The following is a 9,389-nucleotide window of genomic DNA, read 5'->3' on the forward strand; positions in this document are numbered from 1 at the left end:
TAAAGGCATAAAGAGTAAAATATATGACATCTTTGAGAGATGGCTGGAATGTAGGGAGTACGGGGAGCTGTGGAGGAAGGAGTGGCAGGGGAAGAAGCTAAAAATGCACCAATTGACACTGCCAGGGGCTCAAGGCTTTGACTGATAAGGAGTTTGGACTTTGTTCTGTAGGGAGTAAAGACTCATTGAAAGGTTTCCTCCTCCCTTTCTGCCATCCGTTCTCCCTCCCTTCCTCCCTAACTTTCTTCCTTTTTGAAGAAACTAGAGTAGATTGTAGAGTCCTGATTTGGCCATATATTGGTTTTATGAAGATGAATCTTGCAGTTCTTTGCGGAATGAACCAAGGAGAGAGAGAGAGAGGAGGCAGGAAGATCAAGTAGGAGGTGTAGGGAATCATAATGGGCCACCTCAAAATGTGTCTCTTTGCTTTGCCTTGATTATTTTTAAGAACAAGAGACTCTGAAAGTAACTTTGACCTTCCCCCAAACTACCTAAAAGAAATTTAAGATAAAGGCCTGTCCCCAGGAGAGGCCATCACCATAGATAACTCTGGATATCGGTAGACTGGGAGGATCCTTGCTAAGCCCACTCTTGTTGAAGTTGTATTTACCAAACATTTGCTTTTCCATTTCCATGTGAATTTTCTTAGTTCCCTTTGAAGTCCCAAACCACTACCCCCAACATCCTCCATTGTCTCTAGCTGAAGATGGTATTTAAGATGAGAACCTCTGCATTTTGGTAAGTTGCTCAGTTTTCCTGAGCATCTCTCATGTATACATGTTATACTGTTTCATTTTCTCCAGTTATTCTGTCTCACATGAATTTTAATTTGTAGCCCAGCCTGAAGGACCCAGTGGGTAGAGGATATGTCTCCCTCCCCTACAGAGGCTACTGCAGCAGTGTTAACATTTTGGAAAATGGCATGCAGTCAAACAGCATATTCCCCACTCCTGAAGCACGGCCCCTATTTGGTGAATACATCTTCTCTCCCTCAGCTGCTTTCACCAATTGAACCTGTTAAAATCATACCTATTCTTCAAGTGTTAGTTCCCATGTCAGTTCCTCAAGAAAACTTCAAAACCTCCCTGAACTTGCATAGCCCTTGGACCTCGAATTGTTCTTGGATAATGCAGGCTAAGTGCCTAATACAGTGCCTGGAGCACAGCAGATACTCAAAAATTGTTAGCTTCACCCACATAGTGTTCTTCCTTTCCAGACTGTAAAATCACCAAGGGCTAAGACTTCATCTTATTCATTTTTGTAGTCTCCTCTGTGCCCTCACTCCGCACATGTACTCACAGAGTATGTGCTTAAACAGCCAAGGTTTGTTGAACAAAATGGAGTCTCCCTGCTCACGATCAAGGACTTCGGAGATTAGGGAGCTCAGCTGGCTCCGAGTTGCCATTTGTGTATTCAGCCTCAACAGGGTCTCTTGTCCAGCCCATCCAGGACAGAATCCATCTCACTCAGACTACCTTAAAGGAAATGCATAATATTAAAGCCCTCACAGCATACCCTGCACAGCCACTCACGTCCACCCAGAAGTCAAGTCTCTGCTTGTTGAGTCATCAGCTCCCTCCCTGACGTGGAACATAACTATCCGGAAGACAAAGTGCTGACAGCATTGATCATATAAAGGAAGTGACTCGGGCAGTTCTCAGGCAGGAAACCTGTGCCATATCGGGCAGCAAACATTCTGAATGTGCTCAGTAATCCTGGAGGCCCCACCCTTTCTCATTTATTGCTATTTGCTTTATTCATATGAAGCCACAGAGAGCTTCCGGACTGATAAGTGGGTTTGGGAACCAACATGTCAAGGTCAGTCAGCATGTGAGGGAAGGTGTGTCCGTTGAAGCATCCATTCATCATTGTTGATTACCTACCAGCAAATAAGCTGTAAGGCATTAGCACGGAAGAAAAGATGAGGTGTGACAAATAGAACGGACAAGCAATAGGATGTATTGGAATGTATGAGGAAGCCATTTGGTGTAAACCAAAATTGGCCTTACTTTGTTTTTCCAAAAGGGCCTGACATGGCCATTGGGCATGGATCGTATATCTGCTTAAGGATTTGCTATGTCCCAAAGACAAGAAGAAATGCCCTTAAGATAAAGGTGCAACTTCCCAGTACACTGGCATTTCCTTAAGGATAAGCATCTCTCCCTAGGCTAGGAACTGATTGCTGTGCTCACCTGTGACCACCTAGCTTGAGACAACAGAACTGTCACCCTGCTGTGTTCAATGAGACAGCAGACCTACTACCTGCTGTGCCCATCAATCACTGTGCCAACAGGGCAGTCTCCTGACTATTATAAAAGGGACATTTCAATCATATGTGAAACATCCTCTTTCAGGATATATAACCACTCTGTACACCCCACTTCTTTGGTGCCCTTCCTTCCTTCAGAAAGGAAGGCGCTGGGCTATGGTCCTCACATTTTGGCTCAGAATAAACTCACTCAAATTTTCATTTATAGATTGGTTGTGGATTATTTTCATGTACAGGTGCTTAACGTCCAGAAGTCTGCAGGCTAACACCATCATACCCCTGACTGTGAATACTTGGAGCATGGATAATGCAGTTATAAAGAATCGATCTCAAATACTTTTCCCCATTCCTGCTCAAGCTGTCTTTTCCTGGCCAGTTTTCTCCAGGAATGCCTCCTTTGCTCCTGTGCCAGATCCAGTATTCATCAGTTGTGGCTGATAGTGTTCTACTTGTTGAAGGAAGGCTAAAAATATTTGATCTCTTCCCCAAACTCTCTTTTTTCCCTGCTCAGAGAGTATCAGGTATGAGCTAAATTTTTGCAGTTTTTTCCCCTCTTTCAAGGCTCTCAAGCTAATTACAATTAAGTGATCTTTGCCAATACAATGGGAAAAGTAGCATTATATATAAGATGATAAAGATCTTAGATATATTCTCTGATATATTTACAGATAGAATGACTTGCTGCATAACAATGCAGTGCAGGGGCGGGTAGGTTGGGAGTGTGTGTGTGTGTGTGTGTAGTATGGATGAAACAAGAGTGGCTATGAGCTGATGACCTGATGACTATTGTGCCTGGGAATGGGTTCGGCGTGGAGGTGGGTGTTCATTGAACCAATCTCTCTACTTTTCTGTATGTTTGAAATTCTTCACAATAAGAGGTTTTAAAAAAATTATATTTCCCTATTTGTGTTGAACTTTATTCAAATTCATTGTCCAATTTTCTATTGCGGTGTTCATCTTTCTCTTAATGATTTATTAAGGTCTCTTGTATGTTAAGGATGTTCTTCTTTTGTTATACGTGTTGCAAATATTTTCCTATTTTATTCTTTTGGTTGTTACTTTTTTTGGCATGAAAATGTAAGTTTCAACATAGTTTATCATTTCTTTTCCTTTTCTTTTGCTATGTTTGGAAAGACTTTATCCACTGCTAGATTATTTAAAACAACAATAATACATCTGTATCTTCTTCCATTACTTTCAAGCCTTCATTGTTGCATTTAAATCTTTGACCTCTCTGGAATTTATTCGGGTGTAACAATTAAGGTTAGGATCTAGCTTTGTCGCTTTACTTTTATTTATTCCAAATTGTCCCAATATTATTTAGTCAATTGTCCCAATATTATTTATTTAATACCCATCTTTTCTCCACTCATTTGAAAGGCTACCTGTATTATATACCAATTTCTCAAAGGATTTGTATGAAATCACGATTCTGTCTTAACTATTTCTTTTCACCGCCTCTTCTTACGCCAGAAAGACTGTTTTTATTACAGTAGCTTTATAAAACATTTCAGTATCTTGTGGAACTGCCCAATTCATTCTAAGCAGAATGGAAAATCAGTCAAGGACTCAGGCACCACTGTTACAATGCCTGGTTCAAATCCTGGCTCTAGGGGCTGGCTCGGTGGCATAGTGGTTAAGTTCGCATGCTCTGCTTCAGCAGCCCAGAGTTTGAGGGGTTCAGATCTGGGGCATGGACATTCACACTGCTCATCAAGCCATGCTGTGGCAGTGTCCCACATACAAAGTAGTGGAAGATTGGCACAGATGTTAGCTCAGTGACAATCTTCCTTAAGCAAAAAGAGGAAGATTGGCAACATATGTTAGCATAGGGCCGATCTTCCTCACCAAAACAACAACAACAACAAATCTTGGCTCTGGCAAGTATTAGGGAGTTACTTCATCTCTCCAAGCTGCTGTTTCTGTATCTATAAAATGGGAGTGATAATACCATCTGTCTCATGGGGCTGTGTGAGAATTCACTGAGACTAGCATAGAGCAGAATTGGGCTTGGAACATGGTTACCACCCACCCAACAATTTTCAGGATCGTTAAGATTTCTTATAGTTACTTTTCCATATCAATTTATTTTGTAAATAGATTGACAGATTAGTTTAGGGCAGATGGACATCTTTGCAATATTGAATTTCCTTAGATTTCAAATTTATGTTATATCTTTATTCGTGTCTTCTTGTATGCTTCTTAGTAGAGTTCCATTTTTTTATACAGTTTTTGAACATTTCTTTTAGGCTATTTCCAGGTATTTTATTGTGTTATCATTGCCAGCATAAGTAGTATATTTTTTTCTCTTATATTTTCAAGCTGGTTATGGTTTATATGCAGGAAACCATGAGTATGTATAGGCTAATTTGGCAGACACGTTGTTTCTAATAGCTTATCAATGTATTCTCTTTGGGTTTCCAGATAAACAATGAAAATATTGGCAAACAATAGTACCTTTGCCTCTTTCCCATACAATGTTGAAAGTGTCAAGAATAGTCATCTTTGTCTTCTTCCTAAATTTAAAGTAAATGCTTGTAGTGTTTGATAAATAATTATTTTAAGTGTGATCACATAGGTTTCTTATTGCTGTCTAACAAATTACCACAAACTCTCTGGCTTAAAACAGCAAACTTTGGTTATGTTACAGTTTCTGTGGGTCAGAAGCCCAGGCACGGCCTAGGTGGGTTTTCTGCTCAGGGTCTCACAAAGCTGACATTAGGGTGTAGGCGGAGCTGTGTTCTCATCTGGTGGCTCAACTCAGAAAGATCTGCTTCCAAGCTCCTTGAGGTTGTTGGCAGAATTCATTTACTTGTGTCTGTAGAATTCATGATAGCTTGCTTCATCAAAGCCGATAATGTGCATACATAGGTGCACGTGCGCACACACACACACACACACACACACAGTCTTTGTTGCTTCAAGTCTCTGGTTTCAGAGAAGGCTCAGACTCTGTTTTAAAGGGATTACCTGATTAGGTCAGACCCACCCAGGATAATCTCCCTTTTGGTTAACTCCAAGTCAACTAATCAGGGCCCTTCATTACAACAGCAAAATCCCCCCACCTTTGCCATATTCTGTTGGTTTGAAGCAGTCACAGTTTCTGTCTGCACTCAGGCAATGGGATTATACAAGGACAGGACTCACTGGGGGGTCCCTTAGAGTATGTCCACCACAGTAAGATTTTAGAACACGTCTCTATAAAGGAGAAAGGAGAAGCTAATATTCTGTTCTTAACATAAGAGAACTATGTAAGGTTTCATGTTGGAAATACTGTATTCACAAGCAACTATAAAATTTTTGTTGGTACCATATATGAGTGCATATATAATTTATGTTTTACAGGACTCAGATAAATATTACATTAATTGAGAAAACAAAAAATAGATGATAAAAAATGGAGTTGACTTAAGACAGATGGTTATAAAGAGAGGCTTCATGATAAATCGCTGCCTTGGAAAATTGTATGGAGGGGAAGCATTTGGTTTAGAAAGAGGACCCACTTCTCTGTACTTTTGAAATATGCTGACCACTGCATATTCCAGCAGTGAAATTGACTTGGACATAGAAGCTCTTATTGTCCATTGAGAGCTCCTTCTCCTGAAGGACTGATTCTAGCCGTCTTTTGAACAGGCAAAATTTCCCAAGATTGCTACCACTAAATCAACACAGAGATCTGTGATGAGAGTGTTGGGGTGCAACCCTTTTTAGTCCAAAAATCAACCTCCATTTACTTCTCATGGACTAGTTTCAGGAGAAAGATTTAGGAGAATTTAGGTTCAATCTCAGAACAGAGAGCACAATCTCCCAAATGTCAGCAATGCCATCATCAAGCTAACAACTATCTAGATTAGCAAAGGAATTTTGCGTTTCGTTATCTAAGTGAACATTTTCCCAGGAATTATAGTCTAAATTAGTTGTTCATTGTCTCATTTGATTGCTAAATTAAATCAACTCAACAATGAGATTAAGCAGAAATAAAATGAATACATCAAAAGAGTAGTAATTATGTGTTGTACCAGAGAGGGCTTGAACACAACGTCTGTTTAGTAGTGTGGATTTCTTTTCTTCTGAAAATAGTGCAATGCTGTCCACTTTTTTAGAAGCTCATTAGTAATAACTTCAAGCAAATCTTCGTTGAGACCTTAAACTTTGCTTCTATCTTCCTTTCCTTCCTTTTCAAAGTGCACAGACTTACATCTGCAGACATTTTCAGAAATAGATCATTGTATCAGAAAAGAAAAATAAGTAGGCTGTGGTTTTGTGTAGAACACGTAGAGAAGCCTCGTGGTTTAATTACTAGCTAAACATTTAGTAAATGGCGCTATGGTAAATTTCTGAGTAACAGATGAGGGTAATATTCTGGGGGTAGGGGGGCAGTGGGCTGTCAGGACCAGGGACCCCCAAGTAAAAGATCAACCTGATCACCTTAAGATTGAAAATCAGCTGGCAATTTTCTTCCTTGTGATTTATCAGTTTCCCTATTTAGACTTGAAAATGATACATTTCAATGGTGAGATGAAAACCAAAAATTGCCAATTCTTTTTTTTAAATGTATTTATTCAATGTTTCTTTTTGTTTGTTTGTTTGTTTGTTTTGAGGAAGATTAGCCCTGAGCTAACATCTGCTGCCAATCCTCCTCTTTTCTGCTGAGGAGGACTGGCCCTGAGCTAACATCCATGCCCATCTTCCTCCACTTTACATGTGGGATGCCTACCACAGCATGGCCTTGCCCAGTGGTGCCGTGTCCGCACCCAGGATCTGAACCCGTGAACCTTCGGCCACTGAAGCAGAATATGCAAACTTAACCGCTGTGCCACTGGGCTGGCCCCCAAAAACTGCCAATTCTAAAAAATGTTTTGTTGGAAACTGCTGTTTAATGTACCTCAAGGTCAATATTTTAACTAGATAAGACATTTAATACTCCCCTTCCTGGGCTATTTGTAACTGTATTACACTTTGGAATCAAAGCATGTGGGATGGAATTCTTGTCTATATCTGTAAATAGATGTAAACCTGGGACTCTAAGAAGAGACAGTAGAATTGATGACACACCTATGCTTGAATCAATAATACTTTACAAACACTCAACCAGCTGGTGCAGACTGAGCTCATCTTAGGTATGTAACACTTGAATCTGATGTTTAAACAAATCCAAACAAGTCAAACATGGCCTCTTCTCTCAAAAACTTCAAGTACAGTTGGAAAAAATAGAGCCATTATGAACAGAAGGCTGTCTTTATGGGTCAAAATGAATGATAAATACAATGTACACCTTATGAGTTAGAAACAAGTAGTGAGAAATGTTGGCTGCAGTGATCATAGAAAGGGTTGGGCCTGACTTGTGCCTAGAGAGGAAGCTTAGATACATGAAGGAATTTACATTTGTTTATATAAAGACACTCTGTGCTACTGAGGAGAGTTGTCCTTTCATGTTATTCAAATTATAATTACAAAATGGAAGTCTTGAAAGCTCAAGTATTTATTCACGATCTTGGCTAAATTCCATCTTGGAAGAGTAAGGTAGGTTAAAAACCACAGCCAATTCAATTATTTAATTTCACTGTATTAAAGCTCAAGGTTGCCAAATGATCTCATTACCGAATTATATCCTAAGGTCATGCTGGGAACATACGCTATTCTATGCCAGACAAATACTCTCAAGATCAACTGCTGCCCAATGATATTTTTGAAGTTGCAAAATGGCTGTGTTTTTCACTGGAAAATTCCATCCTCCACCCCTGCTTCTCTTGGAGAGTTCCTTGGCTTACCTAACTTTGTGCAACAAGTCACTGGGCCAAACAGTTATCATGTGAAAGACACTCAGTAACATGTGAATGACAAATAGTAGCAGTCTGGAAAACAATTTTGTAGTAGATTTTGTAGAGGCACTTGGGTCTATAAAAATCACAAGAGAAAGCAGCAAATTGTAGTGTTAATGACAAGTGCCTTCCATATACTGTTATGATAAAGGTATTCATAGATGGTTAAAACACTGTAGTAAGGGATATAAATAATAAGAGATATCGTGCTTGGGGAAATTACAAATGAAGATGTGAAAAGACTGAAATGTTCAGCTTCCATTCTTCATGTTTTAGCGCCTGGTTTTAAAATGGTGGGACTTTGTAGAAGCAAAAGGTTCAGGTTCCCTTTTAAAAGAGAAAGTATACTACCCCTATCAAGGCAAGGAATACCCCCAAAGAAAGTGGTGTTATTGTGCCAGTGAGAAATTCCAGAAAAGGGATATTATAAGAGCCCCTAAAGGGTAGATTTAGGTCAGGAGAAATATATACCTTGGAGAGAGATGGAGACATTAACTTATTTAGAAGTTGGCTCTCTTCAAAGGCTCTGGAGTGTAAAGTATCATGTAATTGAGCCAAGTGGACAACATGTCAATCAACAAATCTAAATTGAGTTGTCTATTATGGGAAAGGCATCTAACCCTCCAAGCTCCTTCTAAATTTCCCGCATGAAAAAGGCCAGCATTGTGCATTGATTGTAATGAGTATTACAACACAAATGTATTTTAGAAGTGCCAACAGTGATGTTGTAATTTTATTGTGCTGTGTCTGCATGTTGTAGTGTGGTGGCAAGAGCTCTCTCTGAGCTTGGAGTCCTGATGTCCTAAATTCTAATCCTGCCTCTCCCACTCAACAGCTTTGTGGCCTTTCTTAGAGAGTTAAGAGTTGGGTTTAGATGAAACTTGGGGTGACTTAATCAGAAGACCCCAGTTCTGTTCTTGGCTCTGCCACTCCCTTGCTTTTTGGCCTTAGGAAGGTAATTAGCTTCTTTTGTCTTTATTTCGCTTGTTTGTGAAAAGATTGAGCTCCATCATATCTAAAATCTCTTGCTGCTTTAAACCAATCCTTCAAAGCACAGCATAATTATACTACTTGAAATTTCTGTGGATGCTTAGAATTGCATCTTTACTGTTACTGCAGATTGTCAAAACATTTGGTGTAATAGAAAGTATTAGAGATTTTGAAGTGAGACCCAAGGACAGGCACTTAACTGCTCTGAAACTTAGTTTTATCTTTAAAACTAGGCTAATAATTCCTACTTTACAGGGTTACTGCAAAGATGAGAGATAATGGACTATGATCTCTGGCCCATAGTGGAC

The sequence above is a fragment of the Equus caballus genome, chromosome 8 (assembly GCF_041296265.1).
Source record: "Equus caballus isolate H_3958 breed thoroughbred chromosome 8, TB-T2T, whole genome shotgun sequence".
NCBI classification, from domain to species: domain Eukaryota; kingdom Metazoa; phylum Chordata; class Mammalia; order Perissodactyla; family Equidae; genus Equus; species Equus caballus.